We start from the raw sequence: 20,426 nt of genomic DNA on the forward strand, positions 1-20,426 counted from the left end.
TTAGAGAACGAATTTATGGTTACCAGGGCAGAAGGTTGGGAGAAGGGATAGATAGGGAGTTTGGGATCGACATTGGAAAAGAAAAAAGTACCTACTCTATGGCACAGAGAACTCTGCTCAATGTTATGTAGCAGCCTGGATGGGAGGGGAGTTTGGGGGAGAATGGATACATGCATATGTATGGCTGAGTCTCTTTGCTATGCACCTGAAACTATCGCAACATTGTTAATTGGCTATACTCCAATATAAAATAAGAAGTTTAAAGAAAAGAAGAAATGTTCTTTGGCTAAAACCTCCATTAGAAGGCATAATAGATAATCAAGACAAGAAGGTGAAGTGCAACTAAGCCAAATTATAACAACCATTGGAGGAAAAACTACATATAACTTTAAAATAACTTTCCAAAAATACTTTTTTAAAATATGTGCAAATGAACTTGAAAAAATAAAATGGATGATACTCTAGCAAAATATTCATTGCCAAAATTTGGCACAATAAATATACAGAATCTAAACACAAGTCAGTGGGCCAAAGAGGAAAAACTAATCTGAGAAAATTAACAAAGAGCCATTCTCTACCCTCTACCCACCCAGAAAAGATGAGCCCCCATAGTTACACATTAAAGGCTCTGTCCAGCCTCGGAGGCAGTTAATAAAAGCTCCACGGTCCATTTGATGTGCCCTGCGTCTGTGGAGTGCATGAATGGACAGCGAATCATCCCAAATTGAGGAAGTGGACTTGGAGGACAAGATTTAAGACTTTCCCCCCTTTTCCTCTTTTTACAACGAATTATTCCAAATTAAGGAGGTGGACTTGGAGAGCAAGATTTTTGATTTTTCCCCGTGCTCTCTTTTTGTGAAAGTGTATGTGTAATCTTCTGTGTAAGATTCTCTCTGTATAGCTTTGCTTCCACCATATGACCCAGGGTTCTATCGGTCAGTTTTTTTTTTTCAATAATTACTTTCTAATTTTAATAACGCTACTATATTTCATACTTTATTCTATTTTCCTTTACCTGCTCTTTCTTTGTTTCCTACCTTCCCTTCCTCCCTCACTCCCTCTGCTATTCCTTTCCTTCTTTCTTTTTCTTTCCTCCCTCCCACCCTCCCACCCTTCTTCTTTCCACTTTCTTTTTCTTTCCTTCCTCCCTCCCTCCCTCCTGTCTTTCTTTCTTTCCTTCCTCCCTCCCTCCCTCCTTTCTTTCCTTCTTTCTTTCCATCCTTCTTCCCTCCCTCCTTCCTTTCATTCTATCTTCCTTCATTTCTTCCCTTCTTCCTTTCTTTCCCTCTCTCTTTCTTTCTTCTACTAATGCTTTCTTTCTACTTTTTCTCCCTGTTATTCTGAGCCAGGTGGATGAAAGGCTCTTGGTGCTGCAGCCAGTAGTCAGTGCTGTGCCTCTGAAGTGGGAGAGCCAACTTCAGGACACGGGTCCACAAGAGACCTCCCAGCTCCACATAATATCAAGCAGCGAAAATCTCCCAGAGATCTCCATCCCAACACCAGCACCCAGCTTCAGTCAACGACCAGCAAGCTACAGTGCTGGTCACCTTATGCCAAGCAACTAGCATAGCAAGGCAGGAACACAACCCCACCCAATAGCAGAGAGGCTACCTAAAAATATAATAAGGCCATAAGCACCCCAAAACACACGAGCAGACGTGGACCTGTCCACCAGAAAGACAAGATAGAGCCTCAACCACCAGAACACAGGCATTAGTCCCCCCCACCAGGAAGCCTACACAACCTACTGAAACAACCTTAGCCACTGGGGTCAGACACCAAAAACAACGGAAACTACGAATCTGCAGCCTGCAAAAAGGAGACCCCAAACACAGTAACATAAGCAAAATGAGAAGACAGAAAAACACACAGCAGGTGAAGGAGCAAGATAAACACCTACCAGACCTGACAAGTGAAGAGGTAATAGGCAGTCTACCTGAAAAAGAATTCAGAATAATGATAGTAAAGCAGATCCAATATTCTATTTCCAAGATCCATAATCTTGGAAATAGAATAGACAAAATGCAAGAAACAGTTAACAAGGACCTAGAAGAACTAAAGATGAATCAAGCATCGATTAAAAGCACAATAAATGAAATGAAAAATACTCTAGATGGGATCAATAGCAGAATAACTGAGGCGGAAGAACGGATAAGTGAGGTGGAAGATAAAATAGTGGAAATAACTGATGCAGAGCAAAATAAAGAAAAAAGAATGAGAAGAACAGAGGAGAGTCTCAGAGACCTCTGGGACAACATTAAATGCACCAATATTCGAATTATAGGGGTTCCAGAAGAAGAAGAGAAAAAGAAAGGGACTGAGAAAATATTTGAAGAGATTATAGTTGAAAACTTCCCCAATATGGGAAAGGAAATAGTTAATCAAGTCCAGGAGGCACAGAGAGTCCCATACAGAATAAATCCAAGGAGAAATACACCAAGACACATATTAATCAAACTGTCAAAAATTAAACACAAAGAAATCATATTAAAAGCATCAAGGGAAAAACAACAAATAACACACAAGGGAATCCCCATCAGGTTAAGAGCTGATCTCTCAGCAGAAACTCTACAATCCAGAAGGGAGTGGCAGGACATAATTAAAGTGATGAAGGAGAGAAACCTGCAACCAAGATTACTCTACCCAGCAAGGATCTCATTCAGATTTGATGGAGAAATTAAAACCTTTACAGACAAGCAAAAGCTGAGAGAGTTCAGCACCACCAAACCAGCTTTACAACAAATGCTAAAGGAACGTCTCTAGGCAAGAAACACAACAGAAGAAATATACCTACAATAACGAACCCAAAGCAATTAAGGAAATGGGAATAGGAACATACATATCAATAATGACCTTAAATGTAAATGGACTAAATGCTCCCACCAAAAGACACAGAGTGGCTGAATGGATACAAAAACAAGACCCATATATGTGCTGTCTACAACAGACCCACTTCAGACCCAGAGACACATACAGATTGAAAGTAAGGGGATGGAAAAAGATATTCCATGCAAATGGAAATCAAAAGAAAGCTGGAGTAGCAATTCTTATATCAGACAATATAGACTTTAAAATAAAGACAATTAGAAGAGACAAAGAAGGACACTTCATAACGATAAAGGGATGAATCCAAGAAGAAGATATAACAATTGTAAATATTTATGCACCCAACATAGGAGCACCTCAATACATAAGGCAAATACTAACAACCATAAAAGGGGAAATCGACAGTAACACACTCATTGTAGGGGACTTTAACACCCCACTTTCACCAATGGACAGATCATCCAAAACGAAAATAAATAAGGAAACACAAGCTTTAAATGACACATTAAACGAGATGGACTTAGCTGAGATTTATAGGACATTCCATCCAAAAACAACAGAATACACATTTTTTTCAAGTGCTCATGGAACATTCTCCAGATAGATCATATCTTGGGTCACAAATGAAGCCTTGGTAAATTTAAGAAAATTGAAATTGTATCAAGTATCTTTTCCGACCACAATGCTATGAGACTAGACATCAATTACAGGAAAAGATCTGTAAAAAATACAAACACATGGAGGCTAAACAATACACTACTCAATAACGAAGTGATCACTGAAGAAATCAAAGAGGAAATTTAAAAATACCTAGAAACAAATGACAATGGAGACACGACGACCCAAAACCTATGGGATGCAGCAAAAGCAGTTCTAAGGGGGAAGTTTATAGCAATACAATCCCACCTTAAGAAACAGGAAACATTTCGAGTAAACAATCTGACCCTGCACCTAAAGCAATTAGAGAAAGAAGAACAAAAAACCCCCAAAGCTAGCAGAAGGAAAGAAATCATAAAGATCAGATCAGAAATAAATGAAAAAGAAATGAAGCAAACGATAGCAAAGATCAACCAAACTAAAAGCTGGTTCTTTGAGAAGATAAACAAAATAGACAAACCATTAGCCAGACTCATCAAGAAAAGAAGGGAGAAGACTCAAATCAACAGAATTAGAAATGAAAAAGGAGAAGTAACAACTGACACTGCAGAAATACAAAAGATCATGAGAGATTACTATAAGCAACTCTATGCCAATAAAATGGACAACCTGGAAGAAATGGACAAATTCTTAGAAATGCACAACCTGCCAAGACTGACTCAGGAAGAAATAGAAAATATGAATAGACCAATCACAAGCACTGAAATTGAAACTGTGATTAAAAATCTTCCATCAAACAAAAGCCCAGGACCAGATGGCTTCATAGGCGAATTCTAACAAACATTTAGAGAAGAGCTAACACCCATCCTTCTCAAACTCTTCCAAACAATATCAGAGGAAAGAACACTCCCAAACTCATTCTACGAGGCCACCATCACCTTGATACCAAAACCAGGCAAGGATGTCACAAAGAAAGAAAACTACAGGCCAATATCACTGATGAACATAGATGCAAAAATCCTCAACAAAATACTAGCAAACAGAATCCAACAGCACATTAAAAGGATCATACAGCATGATCAAGTGGGGTTTATTCCAGGAAGGCAAGGATTCTTCCATATATGCAAATCAATCAATGTGATACACCATATTAACAAGTTGAAGGAGAAAAACCATATGATCATCTCAATAGATGCAGAGAAAGCTTTCGACAAAATTCAACACCCGTTTATGATAAAAACCCTGCAGAAAGTAGGCATAGAGGGATCTTTCCTCAACATAATAAAGGCCATATATGACAAACCCACAGCCAACATTGTCCTCAATGGTGAAAAACTGAAACCATTTCCACTAAGATCAGGAAAAGAACAAGGCTGCCCACTCTCACCACTCTTATTCAACATAGTTTTGGAAGTTTTAGCCACAGCAATCAGAGAAGAAAAGAAAATAAAAGGAATCCAAATTGGAAAAGAAGAAGTAAAGCTGTCACTGTTTGCAGATGACATGATACTATACATAGAGAATCCTAAAGATGCTACCGAAAAACTACTAGAGCTAATCAATGAATTTGGTAAAGTAGCAGGATACAAAATTAATGTACAGTAATCTCTGGCATTCCTGTACACTAATGATGAAAAATCTGAAAATGAAATCAAGAAAACACTCCCATTTACCATCGCAACAAAAAGAATAAAATATCAAGGAATAAACCTACCTAAGGAGACAAAAGACCTGTATGCAGAAAATTATAAGACACTGATGAACGAAATTAAAGATGATACAAATAGATGGAGAGATATACCATGCTCCTGGATTGGAAGAATCAATATTGTGAAAATGACTCTACTACCCAAAGCAATCTACAGATTCAATGCAATCCCTATCAAACTACCACTGGCATTTTTCACAGAACTAGAACAAAAAATTTCAAAATTTGTTTGGAAAAACAAAAGGCCCCAAATAGCCAAAGCAATCTTGAGAACGAAAAATGGAGCTGGAGGAATCAGGCTCCCTGACTTCAGATTATACTACAAAGCTACAGTATTTAAGACAGTCTGGTACTGGCATAAAAACAGAAAGATAGATCAGTGGATCAGGATAGAAAGCCCAGAGATAAACCCACGCACATATGGCCAACTTATCTTTGATAAAGGAGGCAGGAATGTACAGTGGAGAAAGTACAGCCTCTTCATTAAGTGGTGCTGGGAAAACTGGACAGGGATATGTTAAAGTTTGAGATTAGATCATTCCCTAACACCATACACAAAAATAAGCTCAAAATGGATTAAAGACTTAAATGTAAGTCCAGAAACTATCAAACTCTTAGAGGAAAACATAGGTAGAACACTCTATGACATAAATCACAGCAAGATCCTTTTGGATCCACCTCCTAGAGAAATGGAAATAAAAACAAAGATAAACAAATGGGACCTAATGAAACTTCAAAGCTTTTGCACAGCAAAGGAAACCATAAACAAGACCAAAAGACAACCCTTAGAATGGGAGAAAATATTTGCAAATGAAGCAACTGACAAAGGATTAATCTCCAATATGTATAAACAGCTCATGCAGCTCAATAGCAAAAAAACAAACAAGCCAATCCAAAAATGGGCAGAAGACTTAAATAGGCATTTCTCCAAAGAAGATATACAGACTGCCAACAAACACATGAAAGAATGCTCAACATCATTAATCATTAGAGAAGTGCAAATCAAAACTACAATGAGATATCATCTCACACCAGTCAGAATGGCCATCATCAAGAAATCTAGAAAGAATAAATGCTGGAGAGGGTGTGGAGAAAAGGGAACACTCTTGCACTGCTGGTGGGAATGTGAATTGGTACAGCCACTATGGAGAACAGTATGGAGGTTCCTTAAAAAACTAAAAATAGAACTACCATATGACCCAGCAATCCCACTACTAGGCCTATCCCCTGAGAAATCCATAATTCAAAAAGAGACATGTACCAAAATGTTCATTGCAGCTCTATTCACAATAGCCCGGAGATGGAAACAACCTAAGTGTCCATCATCGGATGAATGGATAAAGAAGATGTGGCACATATATACAATGGAATATTACTCAGCCATAAAAAGAAACGAAACTGAGCTATTTGTAATGAGGTGGATAGACCTAGAGTCTGTCATACAGAGTGCAGTTAGTCAGAAAGAGAAAGACAAATACCGTATGCTAACACATATATACGGAATTTAAAAAATAAAATGTCATGAAGAACCTAGGGGCAGAACGGGAATAAAGACACAGACCTACTTGAGAATGGACTTGAGGATATGGGGAGGAGGAAGGGTAAGCTTTGACAAAGCGAAAGAGAGGCATGGGCATATATACACTACCAAACGTAAGGTAGGTAGATAGTGGGAAGCAGCCGCAGAGCACAGGGAGATCAGCTCGATGCTTTGTGACCGCCTGGAGGGGTGGGATGGGGATGGTGTGAGGGAGGGAGATGCATGAGGGAAGGGATGTGGGAACAGATGTATATGTATGACTGATTCACTTTGTTATAAAGCAGAAACTAATTAAAAAAAAAAAAAAAAGCTGTGTCCATCCTAATTCACCAGGACTCTTGCTCTGTTGGTTGTTCATATTGTGAATCCTACTACTGACTAGGCCTTAGGTGGTTTCACAAGTGAATAAAAGAAGAACCTTCAAAATTTTTCTTTTATCAAATCTAGCATGACATTGATTACAAATGGTTGACGTTTTATTTATTTATTTATTTTTAATAAATTTATTTATTTTTGGCTGTGTTGGGTCTTCATTGCCGTGCACGGGCTTTCTCTAGTTGTGGCGAGTGTTGCAGTGCATGGGCTTCTCATTTCAGTGGCTTCTCTTGTTGTGGAGCACAGGCTCTAGGTGCACGGGCTTCAGTAGCTGTGTCTCGAAGGCTCTAGAGTGCAGGCTCAGTAGTTGTGGTACACGGGCTTAGTTGCTCCACAGCATGTGGGATCTTCCTGGACCAGGACTCAAACCCATGTCTCCTGCATTGGTAGGTAGATTCTTAACAGCTGCATGACCAGGGAATCCCCACTTGACATTTTTAAACAATGAAGAATATTTGTGTGATTTTGTCAGTGCTTCCCTAGCATCTCCTACAATATTGTCATCCTTATTCTCCTTGTATCTTCAAAATGCTAATATTAAAATTTCCCAGTTTGAAAATATGTCTGGAAAAATACCATTTGGTCATGGTGCATGATTATTTTAATGTACTTCAGTACTTGAATGGATTAGGATTTAGAATAGATACATTAAAATATTTTAATGTATTTAACTGAAATCAAATTCTAGTATCATACTTAACCATGTAATACTAGAAAAGTTTTCATTATGGTTACAACAAGACAGGGAAACCCCCTCATTTAACATTATTCTATATGTTTAATAGCTATGCATTAGCCAAGAGAAGATGAAATAAGGTAGACAAATGAAAAAGAAAGGAAAAACTAGTTTTATTTGTAAACAATATAATTATATGCATAAAACCCAGAGATTTAACATAAAAAAGATAGAAGAGACAAACAATTGTTTGGTGTAGATTTAATATACAAAATCAGTAGCTTTGCTAGGTAAAATAATGTAATGAACATAAAACTAGAAGATGAAAGAGAAGAAAATATCCAATTCGTAACATCATCAAAAATAATATGTATGTTAAACAACAAATGTACAGGAACTATGTGAAGAAAAAATTTAATGGCTACATAAGGAATTAAAGTTTAAATAGAAATATATTTTGCTAATACAGAAAAATACAAAAAAACTCAAAAAATGTTAATATTCCTTAAATTCTAATTAGATTGGAGAATCTGATAACAACAATTTTAAATTTCTTTTGGAAAATAAAGCATGAATAACCTGAAATTTTATGGAAAAGAATGACAAAACCCTTTTCCATCAAATATTAAATATTATATCAAGTTATACTACTTAAAACTATTTTGCATTAAAATATTAATAGGCTGAGATAGCAATAGAACTTGTTGAGGGTCCAGTGTGTAATGTCATTACATTTAAAATTTGACAAATGTGGGATTTCAAATGAGTGGTGGGAAATTAATTGTACAACAAATGGTATAGAGATAATCTGGTTTTTCATTGGGTTATAGATTTGGGGAAAGAAAACATATATACATAGAAACTCAATTCCAAATTCGTTTAGCCAAAGACAGAAAGTTCTAGGAGAAGCATAGTGGCAACACATGGCAGGAACAGATGAAACACAGCCTGGGCCCACATGGTCCTAACTTGGGCAAGAAACTGCCAGTGATACTGTGCAAATAAGACAGTACCTTGACAATCTGGAAAGCTTAATTTTTGTAATATCATTGCCCTTTGTAATCCAGGTTGCTATTCCATTCTGCAAGAAACTCTACTGTCAAAGCACATGCTTGTATTTGAGAAAATGTTCGCAAATATCAGGCTCTTCTGGAACTTGAACAGAAACCAGCTTTACTATTCTTGGGACAGAATAAACAATCAAAATAGTTTTCTTTAAACAATATCTTCTGTTGTTTCCCTTATTTTTTCTCAGAAAGCCTATGCTCTTAGAATAATGACTTTTTTGGAAAAAATAATGTTGAATTGCTACCTCATTTATGACGTCAAAGTATATTTTAACTGAATCAATATTTTATATTTTAAAAATAAAATTATAGGGCTTCCCTGGTGGCACAGTGGTTGAGAGTCTGCCTGCCAATGCAGGGGACATGGGTCCATGCCCCAGTCCAGGAGGATCCCACGTGCCGTGGAGCGGCTGGGCCCGTGAGCCATGGCTGCTGGGCCTGTGCATCCAGAGCCTGTGCTCCACAATGGGAGAGGCCACAACAGTGAGAGGCCCACGTACCACAAAAAATAATAAATAAATAAATAAAGTAAAATAAATAAAATAAAATTGTAAAAGAACTAGAGGAAAATGTGGGTAATTAGTTTAAAATCCTTGAGAATCTCACTTTTTGATACAAGAAATAAAATTCAGAAGAGAAAACAAAGCTGAGAAATTTAATTTTTTCAAGGAAAAATAGCATCAGATGAATCCTAATAAATTAGGAAAATATTTACAAAGTAAATGAAAAAACAGAATCTTGATGAGATACCTGCAATTCCATGTTTATTGTGGTATTATTCACAATAGCCAAGATACGGTAACAACCTAAGTGTCTGTCAACAGATGAAGAGATAAAAAAGGTGTGTTATATTGACATAGGTACACAATGGAATATTATTCAGCTATGAAAAAAAGAAATTCTGCCATTTGCGACAACATGGATGGCTCTTTAGGACATTATGTTAAATGAAATAAGTCAGACAGAGAAAGACAAATACTGTAAGATTTCACTTATATGTGAAAACTGAAAAGGCTGAACTCATAGAAAAAGAGACAGAATTGTAGTTATTAGGAGTTGGAGGGTTGGAGAAATGGGGAAATTGTGGTCAAAGGGAAGAAACTTCCAGTTGTAAAGTGATTAAGTTCTGGGGATCTAATGTACAATATGGTGATTAGAGTTAACAACACTGTATTACATACTTGAAAGTCAATAAGAGAGTAAACTTTACCATCAAAAAAAAAAAAAAGAAATGGTAATTATGTGTCTTGATGGAAGTGTTAGTTAACACTTCCATGGTAATCATTTTGCAATATATGTGTACCAAATCAACATTATATACCTTAAACATGCACAGTATGTCATTTATATCTCAATAAAGTTGAAAAATGCATGTAACAGGCAAAGGGTAAATCAATAACAATGGCTAAAGACTTCTTGAGATATAGGGAGATCTGTACTGATACAGGCACTGATATTCAAAACTACTCCTTGTTAAGATATGCACATTAAAATGCAAGATTATGAGTTTCACCTGTTTGAAAAGTTTGATCATGCACACTTTAATAAACACAGTTGAAGATGTTTTGTAAGTTTAAGGTAAATTCTTTGTAATGAAATTTGGCAATGTGTGCACATCAATTTTTAAATGCACAGATCCTTTAATCAGTTAATCTAAATTCTACACATTGTGTCCTACAGATATATTTGTGAATAATCTCAGTGTGAAAGAGGTTCCAGTGGTCTATGAACCTGATCTATGTTCTTGCCCAGATTTTGCTATGTGCTTACCATTTATTGTTGAGGTAATAAAAGCTATTTTCAAACAGTACAATACTAACTCTGTTTAGAAGAAGAATGTATAGATATGCATATAAACTACTAGAGAGTTATAATTCAAAGTATTAAAAATGATTCTGCATTGCAGAACTTTTGTTCGTTTTTTTTCTATATTTTCTAATTTTTATGACCAAATATATTTGATTTATGCATTCAGAGAAAAACACAATGTTGTATTTAAATTCTGTTATTCCAGGACTTCCCTGGCTATTCAGTGATTAAGGCTCTGTACTCCCATTGTAGGGGGCACAGGTTTGATCCCTGGTCAGGGAACTAAGATCCCACATGCTGCATGGAGTGGCCTAAAAATAAAATAAAATAAAATAATAAAATAAATGAAATAAAATATAAAATGCTGTTATGGGACTTACCTGGTGGTCCAGTGGTTAAGACTCTGTGCTCCCAATGCAGGGGGCCCAAATTCAATCCCTGGTCAAGGAACTAGATCCCACATGCATCAACTAAGAGCCTGCATGCCACAACTAGTGATCCCTCATGTCACAACGAAGATCCCTCACACAACAGCAAAGATCCAACGAGTCGCAACTAAGACCTTGCACAGCCAAATAAATAAATATTTTTTTTAAAAAAATAGCACTCTTCAAAATAAAAATGCTGTTATTCCTCCAGTATCCTTAGTTCCCTCTGTCATCCACTGTCAATGACATCCTGACTAAACTGAATTTTTATCTCCAAATTATCTGTCTCATTTTAGCTCCAATCCTACATGTCCAACAGATAACTTTTGTTGCTAATTTCATAAACACCTTGAAACTATCCCATCAAGTATACATCTCCTTCATCGAAGATTTATTTTTAGCTGCTGGTCCACTGGAAAAGATCAAGTTAATGGAGTCTCAATATGGGATAAATGATAACACTGAGATAGTGTGTTTTCACTTCAATAGGAAAAAATTTAACTCAGTGAGAAGAATTATCACTTCTAAACTTTTGGATATCAGTGAGGAATAAAGTTTAGGACATTTTGTAATCATCACAGGGCATTTCTCAGCCTGAATTTATTGCATATAGGGACTTGCAGTTTCTGCCTAAATATACTGCCTGCTATGCAGAGAAACAGGGGCCAGTTCTTTGTTCTGTTACTACTAAACCCTGTAAAGGCAGCTCTGTAAAGGACAAAAATGTGGCCTTTAGTGAGGTTTCAGGCTGCAGCTCTTTAGCATATGTTTTCCCAGAGTATGATCAGAATATGTGTAAGGGTCTATACATACTTGTAAACTGGCCCATTTTCTTTTAGGCACACTGACTCTTTAGATTCCCACCAGGGCTTCAGAGACTCACAGTAGCTTAAATGTAACAGGGAGATATTTGGGTAACGTTTATTAGTCTTTTCAACTTGGCATAGCTAACTAAGCAGGGCAAGAGATATCATAAAGAGTAAGGAATATTTAGTGATTCCGACCCCAGTTCTAGAGTCTTGTCTTCACCTTTTACTCCCTCACACTTGGACACTTCTGGCTTGATTGGTGCCCTCACCCACATGATTTTTTTAAAAAATCAAGACATTTTTAAAGAGGTGTTTTTCCTTTGGCTTCTTTGAAGAAGTGAACTACAGATCAGTATATAGTCATTTAGTTTTCTTTCTGGGAATTTATGAAAGATATAAAATTATTAATTAGACAAACTATTAACTAAATTAAATTTATTTTATTCTGACTGACAGAGAGCCCAAGAACATTATTAAGGAAGTAAATTAAAAGTAACTCACTCCCTTTAGAGAGCACATGAAGCAACACAAATATAGTCACTTTTGGTGCAAGTAATCCAATTGTGGCATTTAGAAAGTATTTACTTGTGTAATTCCATTTGTTTTTTTTTGTTGTTGTTGTTTGTTTTTTTCAACATCTTTATTGGAGTATAATTGCTTTACAATAGTTCCATTTGTTTTATAATTTATCATGTACACCCTACTTCTATATGTGAAAAAGGTATCTGAAATGTAGACCAAAAAATAAAGTTTTTAAAAAGATTTTATTCAGAATTTGGCTATAGGGGAGTTAATTACAACATTAAATAACATGGGGGTGGGGGTAATACATGTTTTTTGTAGCCAAATTAGAATTACTGTTATTCTCATCTCTGGTATCTCTTGACCAAACGTCTCTGTAACACATTTGTAGGCAGTCACAATTAATTATTAAATTAGAGAACAAATATTTTATGTATTAAACAAATATTAGCACTAACTTATAGGATGATAAGGGTTTGCCAATGAGAAAGTGAGACTTGCATAAATTGTTTAACAATTTAACAAATTTGATTTAACAAATTTGTGCTTACAGTAATGAAAGAAAAAATTTAAGTTGTATAGAAATATATGTAGCCCAGACTAAGAATGATGTTAAGATCAGATCTTTTTTGCAATGTAAGGCATTGCAAACAAGTAAACCTAGAGATTAATAAAATGCTTAAATGGGATGAAGGGAAAATCAGTTTAACAAAGATTTAGGCTTGAGCCAAGAGAACTCTTGTTCATAAGAAGGATCTCTTGTTATAGGTGGTTTTAGAAGAAGTGATGTTCTTCCCAGTGAAATGTGAGAATTTTATTGATTAAAAAATTTTAAGCAGGACTGGATTTTGAAGTTTATAGAGCATTTCAATTATTAGTAGTTAGATGGTTCTATCTGACTTTCTAAGATTTTCCTGCTTTTATTTCTATGATATGATAATTAAACCATAAAATCAAGCACCACATGGTGGGCTGCAGGCCTCTTGAGTCCTTGGATTAATTTCAAGGGTCTGTAACACCATATGCTCACCAAATGTTGTCTGTTGATTGAACAAATAATGCATTGCATACACAAATGTGATATTTCTATTGAATATTCTATTTTAAATGCATGAAATTCTCTTTTGATAAATAAAAATTCAGGGTGGTATTTTATCAGTAGGTATTTTATTAATGCATAGATACCAAAAGCAAAATTTTATTCCAGCAGGATCCATAATTTTTTAGACCATGTCAAGAAATTTTCACACAAGAAATGGCTAGAAACGATACCTTCAAAGTTAAACATTTTACATCAGGCTCCAACTAATGACAATTCAGTTTCAAATAACCAGGTTTGTCAGACCTTATCATTAAATAACTAATCAACTTCAGCCATGTATAACAGCCTAAAGTAAGATACCCAGACCTGGCCCAGAGAACTTTCAACTTTTGACTGAGCTTTTCTTCTTGCACTTAACAAATTTAAAACTCTTCCTTTACAATTATTTCCTCTTGGTTATATTTACTGTCATATTTAATAGTACTGGCATTCACCCTATAGCTCAGACCTGAGAGGGATCTTGAATTCTCCCATCAAGAATACAATAAAAATTCTTCCAAAAGTCCATCTATCATCATCCCTCCCACATCTGCTCCATTTTTTGCTTTAATGAGGAGCATTGAAACTCCCTCCTAAATTGACCTTTGCTTCTAGCCTTGCCCCACTCCAATACATACCCCATACTCTGCTAAGATAGTGTTAAAAGTAACCAGATTAGGCTCAAGATGGGAATCACTCAGGCTAAGCCCCACATCAGCAAACCAAAACTTAACTAGGTTTCTATATTTGACTCTCCCAGTAAAGAAAGTCCTAGAACAACCAATCAGCATTGCCTGCTCAGCACAAGTTACATAACCAGCTCCAAGTCTCCCCTTTGCTCCATATAAGGGACATAACTCTGCTTTAGCCCATCAGCAAACGCCTAGTGTAACTTCCTTTTTACTGTTCTCTTCTGACTACAAAATCTCTTGCTTTGTACATCTCTTCAGAGCTCTTTTCTGTCTCCTAGATTGGAGGCTGTCTGATTCAAAAATCACTGAATAAAGCCAATAAGATCTTTAAAATTTACTCATGGGGGAGTGAGTAAGGAAAAAAAATAAATAAATGTACTCAGTTGGATTTTTTTTAGCTTATAAAATTCAATTTCTAACACCTCATCCACTGTTAAAATCTTTCAGCTGGTCCCCATTATTTGGTGGGTAAAATTCAAATTCTTTTTTTTTCTGCCCTGCTTTTTTTAACTGTAGTAAGAACATTTAACATGTTCTTTTGACAAATTTTTAAGTGGATGATATAGTATCGGTAACTATAGGCATGATCTCTAAACTTACTCATCTTGTATAACTGAAACTTTGAATAACAACTCCCCACTTTCCCCTCCCCCACCATTCTACTCTCTGTTTCTATGAGTTTGACTCTATTTTCAGTGCCTCATTTAAGTGGACTCATATAGCATTTGATCTTCAATGACTGACTTCTTTCACTTAGCATAATGTCTTCTAGGTTCCCCATGTTGTTACATATAGCAGGATTTCCTTCTTTTAAAAGCTGAATAATATTCCATTGTATGTATATACCACATTACATTTATTCATTCATCCATCAATGGACAGTTATGTTGTTTCCACATTTTAGCTATTGTGAATAATGCTGCAGTGAACACAATAGTGCAAATGCCTCCTTGAGATCATGATTTCAATTCTTTTGGATAAATACCCAGAGGTGAGATTACTAGATTCTACAGACACTACACACAAAAAAAAAAACCTGTTAGAACAAATAAACAAATTCAGTAAAGATGCAGAATACAAAATCAACATATAAAAATCAGTTGTGTTTCTATACACTAACAATGGACTATGTGAAAAAGAAATTAAGAAAGCTAATTAAAATAACATTACAAAAATAAAATCCTTAGGAATAAACTTAAATAAGGAGGTGAAACACTTGTACACTAAAAACTACAAAGTAGTGATAGAATAAAAAAGACACAAACAAATGCAAGTATATTCCAAGCTCATGTATTGTTAAAATGCCCATACTGCTCAAAATACTTGATCTACAGATTCAGTGAAATCCCTATCAAAATCACAATAACAGGGAAGGGATCAAGATGGCAAAGGAGAAGGAAACAAGGTTCACCTCCCTCCACAGAAGCATTGAAAATACATCTACAAGTGGAATGATTCACACAGAACAGCTACTGCATTCCAACAGAAGACCACAGATGTCCAAAACGACAAGAAAACCTCCATGTAACTGGGTAGAGCAAAAGGAAAAAAAGAAAAAGAAAGAATCAGGATGGGACCTGAGCCCCAGGGAGGGAGTTGTGAAGGAGGAAAGCTTCCCACACCTTGGAATGGCTCCTCACCAGCAGAGACGCTAGACTGGACACAGGGGGAGTTTCAGAGCCTAAAAGGGCTGAAAAAGCAGCAACTGGTTTGTGGAAGGCAGAATAGAGAGTAACCTGTGCAGAGGTTCGGCACCACCACTCTGTGCTCCCCAACAGAGTGGGTGTCGGGTGCTGAAACTCAGACTCTGAAGCTCAATCCCAGAGAGAGGACCATGGTTAGGTACAGAAAGAGCCTGAAGAGGTTGGGCTATGGCAACTTAGGGTGTACTAGGAAGAAGCCTGTGCATGCCAGAGAGGCAAGGCACCATTCTTTGGAAGTGCACAAGGAGAGGGGCAGGACCACCATAAGAATTTCTAATGCTGTGAGCACTCCTGGGCAACAGGACACCTCCTACAGGAGGTCAGGGGGCAGGTGCAAATTGCTGCTACCATCTTGGGCTCCAGAGGCAGGCATGGACCACTTCTCCCAGACCCGTGAGCAAATTCCAGGCCCTTCCCCTCCTGACCCAGAAGGTCATTGAAAACTCACAAAACTAGGAATCCCGCCAGCAGGTCACAGAACCTACCCCTGCTGACCTGTAAGGGCACAGACAGATCCAGACACTAGGAATTTCACCAGTGGGCCCCAGGACCTGCCCACACTGTCCTGGGATGACACAGATAGCTTCTGTTACTAGAAAATCTGTCAGTGCATGCTGGAACCCAGCCTGCTGTCCCAGGAGCATGCAGATAGCTCTTGCTACTACGATATTTGCCAGTGGATGCCAATACCTGCTCTACTGTCCAGGAGGGTGTGGATTACTGCCCCCACCAGGAAATCTGTCAGTGGGTGCCAGGAGCTGCACCACCATCCAAGAAGCATGCAGAAACCTTACACTACTAGGAAATCCACCAGTGGGTGCTGGGACCTGCCTCACTGTCCTGGGAAGCCACAGATAGCTCCCTGTACTAGGAAATCTGCCCAGAGGAGGGGCTGAAATGACAGCTGAGCCCCAGGGGCTGTGCTACTAAGGAAGAAGAGCTGAAATCTCTCTTTGAAGCTGTGCACACTGTGGAGTTACACCATCACTGGTGGCTTCCCAAATTCAGCACCTGTGAAACATCTGGAGGGACAACAAGTGCTCTTGAAGCTAAGATGGGTCTGTTAGCAGCTCTGGGCTCTGTGGGCATGTGCACATGGGAGTGGGGCCAGACCAGAGTTTGAGCTGCCTCCATAGATCCCACAGTGGGTCCAGGTGCACAACTATTACAGTCCTGGGACCTGACCTCAGTGGACCTGTGCCAGTGACCAGGTTTTCACCTGACCAGGTGAAAACAATGCCTGAGAGCCACCAGAACCAATTGCCAGCATACCCACAGTTAAGGCAGGACTGAGAGCAGTGCCAACAATAGTATACTTTGTGAGCACACACAGCCATTGAAAGGGGACACAACAGAGCACATTCACAGGTGAACAGTTCCAGAGGAATACTCGGTGGCTTCTATCCCAATGGGAGTGCTCCAATCCCACATACCTTGCACTACAGTTCAGAATCACAGCTAAGAAACAGATCTGGAGGCCTCTACTCCAACAGCTAGGGAGAAGACCCTGCCCCTGACAAGGCAGTGACAACTACAAACAAAGAGGAAGTCCCACTCAATATCTAGGCAGGATCTGATCATCACCACAGCAATCAAACTCCCTATCAAGGGAATAAAGGCACATGCCTTTGGACCAGTCTCAACCAACAGGGGTCAGACAACAGAAGCAAGAAGAACTACGATCCTGCAGCCTGTAGAAAGGAGACGAAAAACACACTGAGGCAAAATGAGACAACAGAGAAATATGTTGTAGACAAAGGAGCAAGATAAAAAAAACTACAAGAACAACTAAATGAAGAGGAGATAAGCAATCTATCTGAAAAAGAATTCAGAGTAATGAAAGTAAAGGTAATCCAAGATCTCAGAAACAGAATGGAGACACAGATCAAGAAGATCAAGGAAAGTTTAATAAAGACCTAGAAGAACTAAAGAAGAAACAAGCAGAGATGAGAAAGATAATAAATTAAATGAAAAATACATGAGAAAGAATCAATAGCAGAATAACTGAGGGAGAAGAACGGATAAGTGACATGGAACAGAATGATGGAAATCTCTTCCATGGAAGAGTATAAAGAAAAAAGAATGAAAACCATTGAGGAGAGTCTCAGGGACCTCTGAGAGAATATTAAACACACTAACATTCAAATTATAGGAGTCTCAGAAAAAGAAGAAAAAGAGAAATGGCCTGAGAAAATATTTGAAGACATTATAGTTGAAAACTTCCCTAACATGGGAAAGGAAATAGTCACCCAAGTTCAAGAAGCAAAGAAGGTCCCATACAGGAAAAGCCCAAGGAGGAACATGACAAGACACATATTAATCAAACTACCAGAAATTAAATACAAAGAAAAAATATTAAAAACAAGGGAAAAGCAACAAATAATGTTCAAGGGAATCCACATAAGGTTATCAGCTGATTTCTCAGCAGACACTCTGCAGGTCAGAAGGGAGTAGCAGGATATATTTAAAGTGATGAAAGGAAAAAATCTGCAACCAAGAATACTTTACCCAGCAAGATTCTCATTCTGATTCAGTAGAGAAATCAAAAGCTTTACACATAAGCAAAAGCTAAGAGAATTCAGCACCACCAAACCAGCTTTACAACAAATGCTACAGGAATTTCTCTAGGCAAGAAACAAAAGAGAAAACGAGAGAGGAAAGGAAGAAAAAAGATCTACAAAAACAAACCTAAAACAATTAAGAAAATGGTAACAAGAACATACATATTGATAATTACCTTAAATGTAATGGATTAAATGTTCCAATCAAAATACATAGACTGGCTGAATGGATACAAAAACAAGATCCATATAAACATTGTCTACAAGAGACAAGCTTCAGACCTACGGACGCATACAGACTGAAAGTAAGGTGATGCAAAAAAATATTCCATGCAGATGGAAATCAAAAGACAGCTGGAGTAGCAATACTCATATCAGATAAAACAGACTTTAAAATAAAGACTGTTACAAGAGACAAGGGAAGACACTACATAATGATCAAGAGATCAATCCAAGAAGAGATATAACAATTGTAAATATTTATGCACCCAACATAAGAGCACCTCAATACATAAGGCAAATGCTAACAGCCATAAAAGGGGAAATTGACAGTAACACAATAATAGTGGGGAACTTTAACACTCCACTTTCAACAATGGATAGATCACCCAGACAGAAAATTAATAAGGAAACACAAGCCTTAAATGATACATTAAACAAGGTGGACTTAATTGATATTTATAAGACATTACATCTGAAAGCAGCAGAATACACTTTCTTTTCATGTGCACACAGAACATTCTCCAGGATAGATCACATCTTGGGTCACAAATCAAGCCTTGGTAAATTTAAGAAAATTGAAATCATATCAAGTGTCTTTTACAACCAAAACACTATGAGATTAGAAATCAACCACAGGGAAAAGAACTGTAAAGAAACACAAGCACATGAAGGTTAAACAATAGACTACTCAATCACCAATAGATCACTGAAGAAATCAAAGAGGAAATCAAAAAATACCTAGAAAAAGATGACAACAGAAACATGATGACCCAAAACCTATGGGATGCAGTAAAAGCAGTTCGAAGAGAGAAGTTTATAGCAATATAATCTTACCTCAAGAAACAAGAAAATCCCAAATAAACAACCTAATCTTACACTTAAAACACCTAGAGAAAGAATAACAAACAAAACCCAAACTTAGTAGAAGGAAAGGAATCATAAAGATCAGAGCAGAAATACATGAAATAGAGATGAAGAAAACAATAGCAAAGATCAATGAAACTAAAAGGTGGTTCTTTGAGAAGATATAGAAAATTGATAAACCTTTAGCCAGATTCATTAAGAAAAAATGGAGAGATGTCAAATCAATAAAATTAGAAATGAAAAAGGAGAAGTTACAACTGACATCACAGAAATACAAAGGATCACAAGAGACTGTAACAAGCGACTATATGCCAATAAAAGGTACAACCTGGAAGAAATGGACAAATTCTTAGAAACCTTCCAGGACTAAACCAGGAAGAAATAGAAAATATGAACAGACCAATCACAAGTAATGAAATTGAAACTGTGATTAAAAATCTTCCAACAAACAAAAGTCCAGGATCAGATGGTTTCACAGGAAAATTCTATCAAACATTTAGAGAAGAGCTAACAGCTATCCTTCTCAAACTCTTCCAAAAATTTTCAAAGGAACACTCCCAAGCTCATTCTACTTGGCCGCCATCACCCTGATACCAAAACCAGATAAAGATATCACAAAAAGAGAAAATTACACACCTATATCACTGATGAACATAGATGCAAAAATCCTCAAAAACATATTAACAAGCAGAATCCAACAACACATTAAAAGGATCATATACCATCATCAAGTGGGATTTCTCCCAGTAATGAAAGGATTCCTCAACATACACAAATCAATCAATAGAATGAACCATGTTAACAAATTGAAGAATAAAAATCATATGATCACCCCAATAGCTGCAGAAAAAGCTTTTGACAACGATCCACACCCATTTATTATAAAAAAAAAAAACTCCCCAGAAAGTGGGCATAGTACAGATGAACCAGTTTGCAGAGCAGAAAT

The sequence above is a fragment of the Mesoplodon bidens genome (assembly GCF_964165515.1).
Source record: "Mesoplodon bidens genome assembly, contig: HAP1_SCAFFOLD_105, whole genome shotgun sequence".
NCBI classification, from domain to species: domain Eukaryota; kingdom Metazoa; phylum Chordata; class Mammalia; order Artiodactyla; family Ziphiidae; genus Mesoplodon; species Mesoplodon bidens.